This window comes from Mobula birostris, chromosome 30 (genome assembly GCF_030028105.1).
Source record: "Mobula birostris isolate sMobBir1 chromosome 30, sMobBir1.hap1, whole genome shotgun sequence".
NCBI lineage: Eukaryota > Metazoa > Chordata > Chondrichthyes > Myliobatiformes > Myliobatidae > Mobula > Mobula birostris.
In genome coordinates, this window is record NC_092399.1 from 949,230 (window position 1) to 967,645 (window position 18,416).

Sequence of the window (18,416 nt, forward strand, 5' to 3'; positions counted from 1 at the left end):
AAGTGTGCCTTTAGTTGTTGTTGAATGAATTCACTTTAAGACCGGGTGGGTGGGTCAGATTGCAAAGGGGAGTTTTAGCTCTTCCTCCTTCAGATGTGCAAATGTCATTCTGGGGATGTGCCGTGCCAGTCAGTTAAACTCAAGAGTAATGGGGAGCCAGCTTTAAGGCACAGTAGAAGCGTGACGGTGTGTAAACATGATCACAACTGTTTCCGCATTCAGACCAGCTCCTGTAAGTAATAAAGCATTGGTGTAATTAATCTGCAATTTTCCCATTTGAATTGCAGGCGAAATCTGTCTCCCAGCTGAAAAAGCTTTCGGAGTCTTTCCCTAATCAGTCTTTTTAAGAGTTGAAGGGTTCTCTTTATGGGGAGGGTTTTTTTTCTCGCCCTGAAGAGCGTGAGAGGCTTTGAACACGAGAAATGTCAGTGGAATTTCCGTGCAGGGCAGAACGTCGTGATGCATAGTAGTTAAAGGAGCTCTGTCTTTGAATGTGGAGCGTGACTTTTCAAATAACAGAGGACCTTTTAAAATAATTACTTACATCGGTCTCATCGGCATGTGTACTGTTCACTCGCATCAAATTTCTTCACGTAGTTATTGTAACGCTGGACAGGTATTTAAGATTTATAGTTGCTCGATGTAGATTTGTTGTCTTATTCCATGTCTTAGTACTGTAAACGCTAATATTTTAATAATTTCTGCTCCTTGTGCATTTTTGAGGAGGTGTGAGTTATATTTTAATTCCATTTTCATAATTAACCACAGATCTTAAATCCCCGCCAACCTGCAATTTTAAGTGAAAGTTGTACTTTCCAGTGCTGACTTTTCAAGGAGTATGCGAGTGTTTTCCCACCACCTGTTATATTTTGTATTAAATTAAGATAACTCTTGTATTTGATTCTCTGAACGGAGATAATAGAACTGCGATAGACGCACAGCATCAGAGTGGGGGTCTCGGAGAGGGTATAGGGGAGGTTGGGGCTGGATTGGGGGTTGGGGGGGGAAGGGTTGCGTGCTCTTGCACATCGGGGCATAGAGCAGGAAGCAGAACGTAAAACCGAAAGCGATAAATTGTTGAATTAACACTTCACATCTGCTGTGCTTCAGTTCGAGAAATGCAAATATATATTTGCATAGAGCAGTGCAGGACTGAGCACATTTTGTTGCTGAGTGGAAAGTTAGTCATGGTACTTTGAAAATTAACTTACACTTATTATCCACATATAATAATCTGTGTACATATGTACACCTGTCTTAATATTACATGTATGTTTCATTAAGTACACAGCACGAAAAGGGGTTGTTCAACCCACCTGGACCACGTCAGGATTCTTGCAACACAACCCCCCCCCAACCCTTTTATCTTCTCCCTCATGTTCAGTGAGGGAGAGTTTAACTATTTTTGAGTTGCAAGCTCCACTTTCTCCCACTTTCGACAAACATTTCTCCTGAGTTTTTGCTTGTATTTATAATGCTTAGTTTCGTACCTAAAGCTTTTTACTCAATGAGAACTTTCCATGATTTCAACATCAGGTCTTTCCCTCAGTCTTTTGATTTCTCCAAAGTAAGAGCCCCAGCCTTTTTAACTTTAACTCCAGGTCTGGTATTCAGGAATATCCTTGTAATTTGAAGGTGGTGAAACATAATAGATCGTAGAACATTACAATACAGTACAGGCCCTTCAGCCTACAATGTTATGCAAACCTTTTAACCTACTCCTAAGATCAATGTAACCCTTCCCTCTGAATAGCCTTCCATTTTCCTTTCAACCATGTGCCCATCTGAGTTTCTCAAATATCTCTAATGTATCTGTTTCTACCACCAATAACTGTCTACATATGTAAGTACACGTGTGCTATTTTGGATGTGTAGATATTTTTCCTGTGTATGTGACTGTAAACATTTCTGAAGTATACAAGGGCAGCTACTTTCTGCATGTCACAGCAGGTTTTTCCAGGGATGTATTAAGCTGTTCAGGGACCCCACCCCCACCCCAGACTAATTTTAATCACCAAATATCCTTCAGAGATTTGTTTTCAATTGAATGATCATTCAAAGGCTAGTAATGTATTAAGGTCTGGAGTTAGGAAGTTTGAATCCACTGTATATAGTGAAAGTCCTTCTGGTCCAAGGCTTGAGGGACAAGACTGATGAGGAGGAGTTTGAGGGGAAATAATTGAGAGTTAATTGAGAAATTGGAAATGACCTTGGTTCAAAGAGGAGAAGCAAATAAAAAAAAATATCAGGCTTTAAAAAGATCGATTGAATTTTTAGAAAAAGTTAAGAGCCAGGCAGCTTATTCATTTAGACTGTGAGGTGATAAGACACTGGGCCTTTCCTTTTTCTGACGTGATAAAGGGCTATTTCCTGTTCTTGGCCTACTTATGTCGCAAGGGTTTCCTTATTTAGCTATCTGCTACTGCTCGAGTTTATCCTTGAGTGGTTCAGTTCATGTTGCATTGGGAGCTGGAGAAGCACACTCAGCCTTGAGGAACATTGTACTAAGCAGGAGTAACAGGGAGGTGATTCCTCTTTGGGCAAACATACAAAATGTGGGAGACTGCAACAGATATGTATTGTACTTGGCTTCTATAATTCAGTTCCAGTTTTTGGAAGCGAAGTACAACTCCTAACTGCTCCACGTGACAGAAGATTAATTTCCACCTTGCAATTGAGGAAAACCTAATTAAATGTGTCACTCAGTCTGAGCAATGGAGTAAGCCTACTCCCTCGCCAAAGAACTAGCTCTGAAATGTTGCCTATTGGTTTCAGTATCAAGGGATGAGTGATGGGATATCCCAATATGTCACCTATAGATTTTATTTTAATCACCTTCACATCATCTTCTGAGTCAAAGCAACATGGCCCAGCTATGATCAGGTCCGTACAAAGAATAGTCGTACAAGCAAGGGACACATGCCTAGAAATTCATCCCAATTGATATTCAGTTCCAAAATTTAGAGTTGTTTGGCCAACAGAACTGAATTTTAGAGGCAGTGTACATTAATACTATGTAGAGTTACAGATGCAGAATAAAGTTTAAGGTGGCCAAACATTTTAATTCCAATTCCCATTCCAAAATGTCAGTTCATGGCCTCCTCTTGTGTCATGATGAGACCACCCTCAGGGTGGAGGAACAACACCTTGTATTGTGTTTGGGTGGCCTCCAACCTGATGAACATAGAGTTCCCTTTCCGGTTTAAAAAAAAATCCCTGCCCCTCCCCTCCTGTTCCTCAATCTGCCCTTTTATCCTGTCTCACCTGCCTATCACTTCCTCTTGGGTCTCTTCCTTCCCTTTCTCCTGTAGTCCAGTGTCCTCTCCTATCAGATTCCTTCTGCTCTAGCCCTTGATCTTTCCCACCCACCTGTCACCTTCTAACTATCTTCCTTCCCATTCCCACACCCCCTTTTTATTCTGGCATCTTTCCCTTCTTTTCCAGTCCTGAAGAAGAGTCTCGGCCTGAAACTTTGACTGTTTATTCATTTCCACAGATGCTGCCTGACCTGCTGAGTTCCTCCAGCATTTTGTGTGTGTTGCTTTAAATTTTAAGGTATTTTGTTATTTTTTTTATTAATTATTCATCAATAATAAGGTCACAATTTCTACCTTTACCTGATCCCAGTATCTATCCTTTGATGAGTCTTGATACTGAGTTACATCAGGTTTTTCAACTGAACAAATGTTGATGCAATCATGCCTTTTCCCAGTGCTCGCTGGTGTCTGTGTGAGCTTGTGCTCCGTTCAGTACAACACCATTAGGTGTGTTCAGAAACTAAGCTCATATTTTCCATGAAGCTATCCTGCTTAAGTTCATCCAGAAGTCAGGGGAATCTTCTGGCAAAGGGTACACAGATCACTGTGCTGCTCAGTGAGTTGGCTGATGTCAGATTTGGTTTCTGTGCCCATTCCTTCTCCCATCACCTGTTTGGGAAAAGGAACGTTACCCTCATGGCTGCTTCGGAGGTTGATCAACAGCACTGAATGTGGTTCTGCTGAAATACTCTGTTGATGGGGTGAAGTAGTATATAGATCATGTACTGTTGGCAAGGTCTAGAGAGATGACCCATATTGCAATCAGGTTTATTTTCACTGTCATGTGTGGTAAAATTGATTTGTGACAGCGGTACAAAGAATAAGAGGGGAGTTAACATGAGATGTTATATTGTCTAGGTTAGGATGGCATGGGAGCGTAGTGGTTAGGGCTTTACACCGCGCCAACTGTAAGATTGGGGTGAATTCTCACCACTGTCTGTGAGAATATGCTGTGTTGCCACTGGAGGAATATTGTGGGCTGTCCAACATATTCCTTGCTGATTTGATTTGACACAAATGCTGCATTTCACTGTACTGTATGTTTTAGAACCATAGAACACTACAGCATGGAAACAGGCCTTTTGGCCCTTCTTGGCTGTGCTGAACCATTTTTCTGCCTAGTCTCACTGACCTGCATCCAGACCATATCCCTCCATACACCTCCCATCCATTTACGTCCAAGTTTTTCTTAATTGTTAAAAGTGAGCCCGCATTTACCACTTCATCTGGCAGCTCATTCCACACGTTCTGATGTACAAGTAATGCTAATCTTTAACTTGTTAATCTATTGCTTCTCAATGTAATGCCTCTCGTAAGACCAGAGGGTTGCTAGGTGTAAATTGTGAAGGGAAAAAGGCATTTATATTGTATCTGAAGAAAATTGTACCAGCAAGGTTGTGTAATGGTTAGCACAATGTTTTACAGTACCAGTGGCCTAGGTTCAATTCCCACTGCTGTCTGTAAGGAGTTTGTACGTTCTCCTAAATACTGTGTGGGTTTCCTCTGGGTGCTCCTGTTTCCCCTCCACAGTCCAAAGAATTACCAGTTGATGGGTTAATTGGTCATTGCAAATTGTCCCATTGTTAAATTGGGGGAGGAGGGCAGGGGGAGGGTGTGGTTACTGGATGGAGCAGCTCAAAGGGCTGGAAGGGCCTGTTCTGTGGAACTGAGAAATGGCAACAAGCCAAAGCTGCAAGAAGAATAGATTCTGTATATAGCATCCTGAAGTAGCAAGTTTTAGAGAGGGAATTCCAGGTTATGAACCAAAGGAAGGGTCACCCATAAATCAATTAAAATTTGGTAGTTCTCAAGTCTAGTGTTTGAAATGATCACAGATTGTAGACATGAAGAGAATGAATTTTGCCATAAGAACCTGTAGGCCTCTGGTGTCAGTGGTTTGACTCAGCTGGCTCACATCACTAAAAGGTCACTCTGTGAACACTTGAGTCTTCGGTAAATCTGTATTGCTTCAAGGTAAAATGCCAACTTTGGGGAGCCGCATATCTGCCAGAATACATAGAATAGTACAGCACAGTACAGGTCCTTCGGCCCACAATGTTGTGCCGACTATCAAACCCTGCCTCCCATATAAGCCCCCACCTTAAATTCCTCTGTATACCTGTCTAGTAGTCTCTTAAACTTCACTAATGTATCTGCCTCCACCACTGACTCAGGCAGTGCATTCCACGCACCAACCACTCTCTGAGTAAAAAACCTTCCTCTAATATCCCCCCTTGAACTTCCCACCCCTTACCTTAAAGTCATGTCCTCTTGTATTGAGCAGTGGTGCCCTGGGGAAGAGGCGCTGGCTGTCCACTCTATCTATTCCTCTTATTATCTTGTACACCTCTATCATGTCTCCTCTCATCCTCCTTCTCTCCAAAGAGTAAAGCCCTAGCTCCCTTAATCTCTGATCATAATGCATACTCTCTAAACCAGACAGCATCCTGGTAAATCTCCTCTGTACCCTTTCCAATGCTTCCACATCCTTCATATAGTGAGGCGACCAGAACTGGGCACAGTACTCCAAGTACCAAGAGGCAATGTGAGGTATTGTTCTGATAAACATCGTGGGCAGGCTGTGTTGGCACCTGAGTGTGTGTGACACTTGTGGGCTGCCCCCAGCACATCCTCTGCTGTGTTGGTTGTTAATGCAAACACTATATGTTTTGATGTACACATGATAAATAAACTTGAATCTTGAAAAAGTGGAGCAAAGGATTAATGATTAAACAAAGTATTGTGGACACCATTATCTGAGTAAATATAATTAAAACTGAATGCATTCTTTGGCTAAGCTGTAAGAAGAACTTTTTTATTTTCGCACATGTAATAATGAGAGTGGTATTGAATGTATAGCACTGGCACCAGTTTCAACATTTGGTTCATCTAATACATAGGCTTCAATACAGACCAATAGTTCAATCTGATGGACTTCACTATAATTATTAATATGTATTGCATGAGGGACATGGTTAACTCCAGACCAGTGTTAGTGGTAAGTGCTGTCCTTGTACAGCAACAAAACAAACATCCTCCCTCCTAAGAATGTTCAAGGATTACAAAGGATGTTTGCTGTTGTGTATTTTCTTTAAAGCAGTCACGATGTTATTTGCCTTGATGGTAATAGAAGGGTGTTGTCCAGCGTAGAGTGGTGACAGCACTGAGTTCTCTCCCCAGGGTGCTTTTGGACAAAATTCCTCACGTGCTTGCTGCACCTGTTTCCTTGTTTATTGAGCAAGTGGGATGTTCCCAACTCTGGAATCTCCTCAGATTATGTCAGTGCTGTTCCCCGGTCATCCTGGCAGGAAGCCCACTCATACAATACACAGAGGAATTCCTCCTCAGCTAGCTTTCTCATTCCTGCTTCGAATGCCCTCGCAATGTTCAGAATGCTGGCCCCTAGGGTTCAAAGTGTCAGCCAAATGGGAAATAAAGCTGCAGCTACTCACTGCAAGTTTGAGCTCCTGCAGATGAGTTTTCGGACTGTCAGCACAGAAGGCATTTGAGATATCTCCTTGCATTTTCCCATGATGCTTCCACAAGACGCAAGTGCTTGATGTTCAGGAGCCTGTATGTCCTTCTTCAGCCATATTCAGTGATCCCTCCATGCTGAGTGAGTCGTAAAGCTCCATTTCATACAAAAGTCCTGGTTATCTTCAGGCAATACAAGTTGAAGATACCAGTAATACGGCAGATTTTCTTTCCATACAAATTTATACAGGTTGATCTCAGATATTTAAGATGAATAAAGGTGTTTAAAAATGAGGTACAGGAAGACCTCATTCTCTGTTGTTGGGGGTATCTTGGATAAATGGAATAATGTTCGGCTATCAGAAAGTATAGATAAGGAAGCTATTCTGTCCATCGATATGACACTGGCTCTTCATTGGCCAGTTCTGTCAGTTCCACACCTTTTGGTGTTTCCTGCTGCAGCTTGTAAGTGATTCTCTGCATCTGATATGTGCTTATTTTGACAAGCACAAAATTTCACATCCTAGTTACTCTCTGGATTTTAAACAAAAAGCTAATTCTCATTCCTGCTTTATCTTTTGTGCATTATCCTGAGTCATCCACAAAGTGAAAATCTGCCTTTCCTAAACTCATCATGACCCTATACATTTGCAGTAAATCCCTCCAACCGTATTTTGTTCTAAGGAGAATCTTTCCAATTTCTTCAGTTTAACGTTGAGATTGAAATTTGCATTTGTGTGTGGGATAGTTTTTGTAGATCTTCTAGCATGCTATGTTGGCATTGGAAGAGTGGTGACACTTACAGTCTGTGCAGCGCGATCCTCACTGATTTGATGCAAATACAGTATACTGTATTTTGATGTACAGGTGACAAATAGAATGAATTTGTCTTTTAATCTTTGTATCTTTTCTGGGGCCTCTTCATCTTTCCTAAAGGGCAGTGACCAGCATTGGAAGCAATACTCCAGGTGTGGCTTAACCAATGTTTTATAAAGTTTTAACACAGCCTGCTCTCTTTTCATCATCCCTACCCACCTCCCCAAAGAAAATTACATGAAGCTGCTGAAATGTTTGAAACAAGGAAGATAAAAGGGGTTAAGGAAGATAAAGTTTTGAGTTATCTTGTTCAAAAGACTTCATATTGAAATGGCTGAGTGAAATCTTCAAGTCCCAGTGGGTCAAAACTCTTACACAGGTCAGGCCTTGGCCTAGTCAGTTCTGAAGATTTGGAGCTTGGTATTTTCATTGTCGAGGAGCCCTGAGCATTTGACCCCCACTGGCGCACTTTCCTGTCAGCTGCTTACTGCAAACTGACAGCAGAAGACATCTTGACATGTCTCCAGCTGCCTGCTCCTGTATCACAGGGCATATCTGATGTTCAAGGTCATCAAAGAGCAGTATTAATCAGAATCAGCCAGATGGTGTTCTTAACGTCCATATCGTTTCACCTTACCAGGTTGTTAAATAAGATGGCAAAAGACTTGGGCTGACAAGGTCATTGTTGGCAAACTTGGAAAAGCTTAAAAATTGGAAGTACACTTCAAGCCATTGAGGAGTAAAAGCACAAAAACTGCTCTTTGATTATGCTGGCAACACCTCAATTTTAAATTCCCACCCTTGTGTCCCTAATTCTGGAATTTCTTTTATTCCTGTGTCCTCTGAGATCTCTGTAATCTCTGCCTTTGGTTCCCAGCCAATTCCAATGTCTTCACTACTGACAGCCAAGGATCTACACTCTGGAATTCCCTCCCTGTACCAGTCCTCCTCCTCAAATTATTCTCTCCGGCCGAGCTTTTGGCTTCTTGTCCTATTAATATAATGTGATTCACTGTTATTTGATGACACTCCTGCCAGGGTGTGTAAAGACGATGCGTTGATGCAGTGAGGAAAAGCAATTTCTCTAGAGTTTTGCAGAGGTGGACACTTTAAGCATTGTTATACTATCATGGGCAATTTTGGGTAACTGACAGTGTGTGCAAATCTGATGATGACTTCTTCATCGAAGAAAGCATTGCCCCTGAGTGATTGAGACAAAGGTACATTTGGTTGGAAAAGATTAATAGAACTCCGTTAAATCCATCAGTGGTCTGGGTTTTCACTCACCACAGACCTACTTTAATTATCCTTTTGTTCACCATACTCCTTCCTCTTGTTTAAGCTGGTTTACCACAGGTAGTTTCTTGTCAATGAGTATTTTCTTCTTGTCCATGATACCTACAGTGAAAAACACAAAACCTTTTTTTTAAATTTGAAGCCGCAGTTAGTTTACAGACTTAATTGCAAGCTCTCGATAATACAAGTGAGCCAGTGGACCAGGCCCTCTGTTTTACTGCTCATCCACTGAGGTTAATGGAAATACGTAGCTAGTCGGGTTAACAAGTCTTTCAATCTGTGCCCCCTTGGAGGAGCAAGACCAGAGTGGGTTCTTGTATGCTCACGGGTGATATAACTAATTGTTTGTGGTCATCTCACGTCAACTGTCACTCAGTAGGTTACTGACATACTTCGGAATTGGGTTGTGGACTGGCATTTCCAAGATGTTAGGGAGGTGGCATCTTTCAAACACATCTACCCACCAGAGGGGGTTTGAGTGTGAAATATCCTGGGACATATTTTAGAATCTGAATCATCAGGTTTATTATCACTGATGTGTTGTGAAATTTGTTGTTTTGTGGCAACAATACAGTGCAATACTTAAAATATACCTTGAATTACAATATGCAATATACAAAAAAGACATAGTGCAAAAATAGTGAGGTAGTGTTTATGGGTTCATTGTCCATTCATAAATCAGATGGTGGGGAGGAAGCAGCAGTTCCTAAATAATTGAGTGTGTCTTCAGGGTACTGTACCTCCTCTTTGATGGCAGTAATGAGAAGAGGGCACGTCCTCATAGAGGGATCAGAAGTGGAGAGAGTGAGCAGCTTCAAGTTCCTGGGGTCAAGATCTCTGAGAATCTAACCTGGTCCCAGCATATTGATGTAGTCATAAAGAAGGCAAGACATACTTCATGAGGAATTTGAAGATATTTGACATGTCAACAAATACGCTCAAAAACTTCTATAGTTGTTCCGTGGAGAGCATTCCGACAGGCTGCATCACTGTCTGGTATGGAGGGGCTACTGCACAGGACCGAAAGAAGCTGCAGAAGGTTGTAAATCTAGTCGGCTCCATCTTGGGTATTAGCCTACAAAGTAGCCAGGACATCTTTAGGAAACAGTGTCTCAGCAAGGCAGCATCCATTATTAAAGACCTCCAGCACCCAGGGCATGCCCTTTTCTCACTGTTACCATCAGGTAGGAGGTACTCAGCGATTCAGGAACAGCTTCTTCCCCTCTGCCATCAGATTCCTAAATGGACTTTGAAGCTTTGGACACGACCTCAGTTTTTTGATATATAGTATTCCTGTTTTGCGTATTTTTAATCTATTCAATATATGTAATTGATTTAATTGTTTATTATGTTTTATTTTATTTATTATTATTCCCCCTCTCCCCTCCCCTTCCCACCCTCCCACCTCAGATTATGTATTGCACTGAAATGCTGCTGCAAGTTAACAAATTTCACATCACATGCCGGTGATAATAAACCGGATTCTGATTCTGCATGGTCCATAATGATGCCACCTTTTCTGAGGGATCATCTTTGACGGTGTCATTCACGGGGAGATTAGTGCCCATGATTGAGCTGGCAGAGTTTTCAACCCTCTGCAGCTTTTACTAAAACTGCACAGGATCAGTAAAGAGTAACTCCTTTCAAATGTCCTGATGAGATCTCTCAGCTACCATGAATGGGTCATTGGCTGAAAAACTGCGGCATTTGGAGCTTGTGAGAGGTGCTATATAAAATGCAGGTCTTTTTATATCATCCAGTGTTGATGGGCTTGTTAGTTTGCAACAACTTCGTGGTATGTTTTGCTCCACTGGTAATATCAGTGGCGCCACTTATTAACTTTTGAGTTAGCAACCCTATTTATTTCTCTGAGGAACTATCTGTTCTGAGCTTAAAGACCAATAGCTCATCGGACTTGGCAGAGGCTTCCAGACCGACTGAGGACACGATGTGTTTTAGCAGGAGGACGGTCTAGTGCAGCATCTATGGTGATTTACAATATCCAATGGCCGAGGGTGATTCAGAAGCTTCAGGAGAGATGATGACACAGCCAGGAATTGGCAATTTAAGGAAAGAGAAGGTGGCATGAACCCCAGTAGAATGAGAGCATAAAGGACAAGTATGAGAGAATCTCACAATGGAATTGTATCTTGAAAGGACAAAGCCCACAATGACCAGGAACAGACTTGATGGTCCAAATGGACTAATCCTGCTGTTGTGTCTAATGGTCTATGCTCCTGAAATGGTGTGGATAACTTCAATCATGACTACTCTGAACTGATTCTACAGCTTACAGACTCACTTCCAAGAACATTTTAACAACTCATATTTTCATTTTTTTATTATTTGCATAGATTGCCTTTTACACATTGGTTGTCAGTATATCTATAGTTTTTTCATAAATTGTATCATGTCTTCCTGAAAATGCCTTCGAGAAAATGAATCTCAAGGTAGTATATGTTCATTGATAATAAATTTTGTTTTGAACTTTATAATTTTGCTCCCCTTCACTTCATTCCTGTCATAAAGTGTGAGCAGAAGTGCAGGAACTGGGCTCAGCTGGAGGGCTGCCTGGCAGAGGTTCAGCATTGAGGAGTTTTCCAGCTTGGAAAAATACATCCCAGGAGACGGGCATTATTTTGTGGTGCCAAAAACAGATCTCAGGTGCAACTCGCATCATCAGTTTGGTGGGGGCAATCCTGTCGGAAGACCCACCAGGCGCTAGGAGATATGCAAGAGAATGTTGTTATTTTCCCTGCACCATATCTGTACCCCACACCACCACATCCTACATTATTTGAAGGATTGGGATCATTTCTCTCCTTCCTCCTTTGTAAATCACTTTCCAAAACTAAAATGAACTCGTCAGACCAGCAACATTTAAATGCACGAAGATGTCAGTTTACTTTTGATGAAGGGTATCCGCCCAAAATGTCTGTTTATTTCTCTCCATGGAGTCTGCCTGACCCGACCCGTTCCGTTCCTCCAGCATTTTGTGCTTGTTGCTCTGGATTTCCAGCATCTGCAGAATCTCTTGTGTTTGTCATTGGAATAATCCTTCCATTGTCTCAGATATCACAATGCACTTTCATGTCACCGAAGCATTTTTGACCTTTAGTCCCTTTAGTGACATAGAGAATATTGGCCAGTGCCACAAATAAAAATACACCAATTGCCAGCTGAAACATAGAATAGTTCCACCATAAGTATTGAAAAGGACATTGGAGTCAAACTTGTTCTTTTTCAAAACAGAACATGGCATCTCTTTGATTCTGCGGAGGAGTCTGCTTCACAGTTTGAAGACCCCAGCTCTCCCTTGTAAATGGAGTGTCCTCTTGGAGTTTTTTTTTCTCTCAGAGGGGCTTTGATTCCTTACCTTCCACCTCAAAGGTAATACTTCTACTCAATGACCCACACGAAGACCTGTAACAAAGATCTTCTCCCACCCACCCCACTGCCACCCCCTTTCATCTAAACTGTATAACAGAACTAATGTGTTCCATTTAGGAATTTCTGCAAGTCCACTGGGGAAGTCAGGGCTGGTGTCTGCAAATCCACAAGTCCATTGGAGGCTAGTAGCTGATGGCGGCCTGTCCTGGAGTTAAAAGAACGTGTATGTGTGTGGGAGGGAGGAACGGAGCTTGTTTCCATATTGTTGCTTGTTGTGTTCTGTTGTTTTGCCAAGCATTGTGGGCCTGCTATGTTGGTGCCACAATGTGTGGTGACACTCATGGGCTGCCTCCAGCACATCCTTGGGTGTGTTGGTTGTTAACCCAAGTATCATATTTCACTGTAGGTTTTGATGTAAACATGATAAATAAATTTGAATGTAGGAATTGGCTCTCTTTCTCCTCGCTACTTTTTTTTCCTGGGGCTTCATCCCTTGTCATGCACTTTGAAAACAATTAGCTAGAGTCTAGAAACAATGAGGCCATTAAAATAGCTGTAAATACACTTCTGGAATGGATTGATTTTTAAAATTCCACAAACTCAAACAGACCTGGGAGTTTACTGAAAAGCAGTGTGGTTCACTTTTCACAGTTTAATGATAGCTTCTATTTTGGCTGTCAAATTCTAGGTTTGGTTTTCTTAGTTTCCAGTTGTTGCTTTGTGCTGGAGTGAAAGGCACAGGAGAAAACTGTAAAACTGAGCCCACACAAGTCTGTTGATGCTTAAACCAGATTCTTGTGATTGATACCCAGCAGTCTCACACTGGCTGTATTTTGTTAGGTGAATCTGCCTTTCATGCAGGGCACCACCTTCAAGAAAAAGAAAGAACATTTTTTTTTCCATTTTTGGCCTTTCTAAACACTTTACAGACAAAGAGGTTCATTAGAAGTGGAATTGTTGTAGGAACATGGAAACGTTGATCTATCTACACAAGCTTCTGCGAAAAATAACGTAATAATAACTTGATTGATTGAGAAATAGGTATTGGTCAGGCCACTGCATATAACTTGATTGTTCTTTGAAGTAATACCAGAAGATTTTCCTTTAACTTTAATGCCTTCAAAGCTAAAGACCTTACTTCTAACTCTGCAACAATCCCTCAGGACACAGCACTGAAGTATCCACTTCAAATGAATTTAATTATCATAGGATTCAAACCCACAAATTTCTAGGGGAGGTTTTGCCTTCTAAGCCAAAGAATATGTTGGAATTGGACAGAATTCACTAGAGTAACAGTAGACCACTTCTGAGGGCAGGTGGTCTTCACAATGCTTGCATTAGAGTATAAAAGCTTCGCATGCTGACCTTACTGAAGAGTTTAAGATCTATGATTAGCTTTATTTGTTACATGTGTGTAAACACAGTGAGATGTGTTGTTTTCATGAATGACCAATACAGTCCAAAGATGTTGCTGGGGGCAGGCTGCATTTGTCACCATGCTTCTGGCACTAACATAGTGACCCAATAACTCATTAATCCTAACTTGTACATCTTTGAAAATGTTGGAGGAAACCAGAGCACCCAGATGAAGCCCATACAGTCAAGGGGAGAGCGTACAAACTCCTTACAGACAGCAGTGGGAATTGAACCTCAGTCTTCTGAAGCCTGGTGCTGTAGATGTTGCACTACCCGGCTCTCCCCGTGATTAAAGAATGAAATGGAGTTGGAGACCGAGATGGAAAGCAGTTCCTGCGGTGGGCATGTCCAAAACAAAAGTGGCTTTTGTTAAAGATAGTGCCAAATTCATGAGAGGTAATGGCAGGAGTATTTCTACATAGAAGCCTGCTGATGCTTGAGGCTAGATGGTATGAATAGCACCAGGGTGGGATTCAGAAGTGCAAAAAAGAGAATCTTCAGCTCAAGTCTTTGTCAGTGTTGGTATGAGTTGGCAACACAGGTGTAACAGGTGAAGACCCTAAGAAATAGGAGCAAAATTAAACCATTTGCCCCATCAAGTCTGCACCATTCTATCATGGCTGATTTATTATCCCTCTTAATCCCAAATTCCTGGCTCCCCCCACCCCCTCTGTAATCCTTTGACACCCTTACTAATCAAGAACCTAACAACCTCTATCTTAAATATACTCAATGACTTGGCCTCCACAGCTGTCTGTGGCAAGTAATTCCACAGATTCAGGAGACTGGGGTGAGTGAAGATGTGAATCGGCTGTGCTTTGAGTGGATATGTATTCATGTAATCTTGAGGCTCATTCTAGAATTTCCTTTGTCAACAATGAAGTACTGACCAGACCTGAGTGAGAAGCATTTGACGCACTGGAGGTCCAAGCCAGTGCCTCTAAACACTGACAAATCCAAGCGTACAACCTCAAGCACCTCCATTCTATTGGCACTGAGAATTCTTACTGCATGTGGCGTGTGGCCAAGTGCTTAGGGCATTGGACTCCCGATCTGAAGGTCATGGGTTCGAGTCTCGGCCAAGGCAGCGTGTTGTGTCTTTGAGCAAGACACTTAACCACACACTGCTCCAGTCCACCCAGCTGAAAATGGGTACCGGCAAATGCTGGGGGTTAACCTCACGATAGACTGGCGTCCTATCCGGGGGAGAGTCTCGTACTCTCAGTCGCTTCGCGCCACAGAAACCAGCATAAGCACCGGCCTGATGGGCCACAAGGCTCAGGACAGACTTTTGAAAAATAATAATAATAATTCATACTGCAAGCTTTTCCCTGACTCTTGAGAGTTTTGGTGTTTAAGCATTTTAGTGGATAAATCTTAATGTGGACATTAAGATCTGCTAAAAGCAGCAGGAACAAATTTGTGACAATGTAATCCTGTGCAGAGGTTCAGTTGTTCAAAGCACAGAAGGAGATTATTTAACCTTGCTCTGGTTGTGATTGACCAAATGGATTACCTGCAAGGTAACAGGTTGGTGTGGGAACTCCTGGTTTCTTTTAAGACTGCACTGACTGGCTTTTTATAATGCTGCTATGGTTCCAGAAACATCCTGCTCAAAAGATTAGTGGCCAGTTTGAAACAAGACTGAGAGTTGGTGAACAAGTGGCATTTTACCCTCTGAAGTTTTAGTTGAAAGAGGTATTTTACTGTTTTTTCCTTTTTGCTAGACAACTGAACCCTGGCAATAAAATAGACTTGAATAAACATCCTTTTCTCTGATAATGAAGGTTGAGTGCTGAAGCTCCACTCTAAACAGATAAGCTGACACTACTGGTCACCACAGAATATCATCATGTCCATTGTGTATTTAATATTTCAATAATATTTGAGTACCATTATAGATATTATTTGATTAAACATTCTTTTACTTAATTCATTATGGGTTATATGTAAAAGTATGTGAATGGCATATATCATTTTGCCAGCACGTCTTGTGTGCACGCCTCACTAAGCAAGACTCCAGTTATCTCCAGCTCTCCCATGTTTTTCTTTTGATTAATTTCTTGAGTTACAAAACATAGCAGTGGCGATGGCCAAGTTTTAAAATGAACCTGAGATGCCTACATACATGTTCAGGTTAAAATAAAATTAACACATTTTTTTAATTCAGAAGAGGGGGAGAAATATGTTTTGTTTTAAAAGGCTGAAGAGGGATGAAATTCATGTGCTCATAAACAGTGAATACTGGAAGATGCTAAATTTAAAAAAAAAAAAGCAGAAATCCTGGCTACAATGGAAAAATAAATGTGATTGTGCAACAGATAACTGGATGTTGTATATTGAATGAATTGAGCAGTATTTTGAAGCAAAGGAAATGGTGTTTGAGAAAAGAGTGCTGGTGTTACTGAGCATAATAGGTGGAAAAGCATACAGTTTGCTTAGAAATTTTAACTGCTCCAACCAAGCTAGCTGCAATGAGCTTTGCTGATATTGTGAACATTTACAACTGAAACCATTGCTGATTGCAGAGTGCTTTAGGTTTTATTGAGCAAAATGAAAGGAAGGGGGATCCGTTTCCCCTTGCATGGCTGGATTGAAAAATTTTTCTAAGCATTGTCAATTTGGCAATGGGCTTTAGGCGATTGTTCAGTTTGTGGAATCTTTACAAGAAAGCAGTTAAAAATGGCTCCTAACTGAAACACAACTTACAGCGACTTCTTTTAAATGTAATAATGGAAACTGTAGAAAGAGATACATTTGAGTTGCTATGAGAAATTCAAATGAGCGTGAATAAAATTGCACCATCTAAACAGAACAAATTGTGTTATTGTGGCAGGAGCTCACAGACACCAGACACATGCAGATTTTAAAAGTGAAACTTGCAGAAAATGCAACAAAGTAGGTCACATACAGAGAGCATGGTGGGCAGATGAAAATAAATGGACTGCATAGGGAAGATTTTTAAAAAAATATCAAACTGCAGGTTGAAAAACAGCAGTAATCTGTGTGTTATTGATAAAATACCTGATAATGATGCGAGTGACTCAGGTCTGTGTAGCCTTGAGATTTGTATGTGAAAGCTAACAATAGACCAACAAAATGGCTTTCACCAGAAAAGAACAGCAAATTAATTGGAATTGGACAATGGTTCAGCTGTTTCAATCATTGCACAAAATGAGCTTGAAAGACATTTCAAAGATACTAAACTGATGCCTGCAGGTATCCAACTAAAAACTTGGTACTGGAGAAAAGATAATTCCTGTGGGAATATTATTCCCAACAGTGAAATACAGCAACCAACAGTCCATGTTGGGACACATTGGTAAAAACAGGAGGGCCAGCATTGAGGGGCTGTGATTGGCTGAGACAACAGCAACTTGATAGGAGATCCATTCGTCGTTTGCGTGCCACGTACCCTGCAATAGTCAGTTGAAAGAAAATTAAGAAAAGTAAGAATGATGGTGCCACTGCAGTGTTCAAGGATAGCATTGGAAAACTCAAATCAAGGATACAGTAGCGTTAAATGAAAATGCCACACCGAAGGTTTACAAAGCCTGTCCAATTCCTTGTACTATCTGGGATAAAGCAGCCAGTGAGCTAGATCGCATGGAGGCTGAAGAAATTATTTCCAAAGTTGGGTGGAGCCCATGGTTAATGCTAGTGGCCCTAGTAGCCAAGAATAATGGGTCTGACAGGATCTGCGGTAATTTTAAAGGTCACCATCAACCCAGCAGTGAAAGTAGATCAATATCCTCTGTCTAGGATAGAGGATATCTTTGCAAATCTCTCTGGAGGAAAACACCTCAGCAAAGTGGACTTGGCTGAAGCCAACATACAGATGGAGATGGAAGAAGAGTCCAGAGTGTTTGTGAGTGTTTTTGATTACAAAGGCATTTATTGTTTTAATAGGTTTATTTTTTGGAGTAGCATCTGCACCTACACTCTGGCAGAAAGTTATGGACAGTACTGCAAGGCTGCCCAGGCATTTGGTTTTACCTAGATGACATAATTGTTACTGGTGATGATGACAAGCAACATCTCCAAAACCTCAAGATATTATTAAAAAGATTAGAAGGTTACGGGCTCAGAACATGACGCAACAAGTCTGAATTCTTGAAACCAATCATCGCTTCTGTGGCCACACCATTGACGCACAAGATTTACAGAAGTATGCTGAGAAAATTCAAGCAGAGAGGATGACCCTAGGCCATGTCACAGTTGCAGTCCTTTTTAGAATTTGTTAATCATTATAACAGGTTCCTTCCAAATCTGCCTACTGTGCTCTACCCCTTGGACAGGGAGAAATGGCAACAGACAAAGCAGTGTGAGGTGGCTTTCCTAAAGACAAAGAAAATGGTGATGTCTGACACCGGACTCTCACATTATGATCAACACCATCCAATGAAGTTCCTTGCCTTATGGTGTAGGTGCAGTCATGTCTTGTTGCCAGTGATGGAAGTGAATGTCCCATAACTTTTGAATCACATTCCCTTACCACTACAGAAGAAAAAGTTACACACAGATGAAGAAAGAGGTGTTGAGTCTGTTTTAGAATGTAAAATATTTCATCCAGTACTTCTATGGGGGAGAGTTTTCATCAACCACTAGTGTTCATTTTCCGTCGACAGAAGGGTGTTCCACTAATAGCAACAGCACAAAAGCAGAGGTGGTCTCTCTTACTTGGAGAGCACAATTACAAGATCGAAT

General features: G+C 41.4%; 1 protein-coding gene across 9 annotated transcripts in view; it reads left to right on the plus strand.

The window, feature by feature from the left end:
• hivep3b (HIVEP zinc finger 3b) overlaps positions 1 to 18,416 on the plus strand; it is a 699,020-nt gene that overhangs the window by 553,592 nt on the left and 127,012 nt on the right. The window contains exon 1 of one of the 9 annotated variants that reach the window (XM_072247285.1): positions 1 to 232. The exons of 7 other annotated variants lie outside the window; for them this stretch is intronic. The gene's annotated coding sequence lies outside the window, so the exon portion shown is untranslated. Of the gene's footprint in view, positions 233 to 275; positions 617 to 18,416 lie in introns of those variants that run through there. One more of the 9 variants, XM_072247291.1, reaches the window with a different exon arrangement.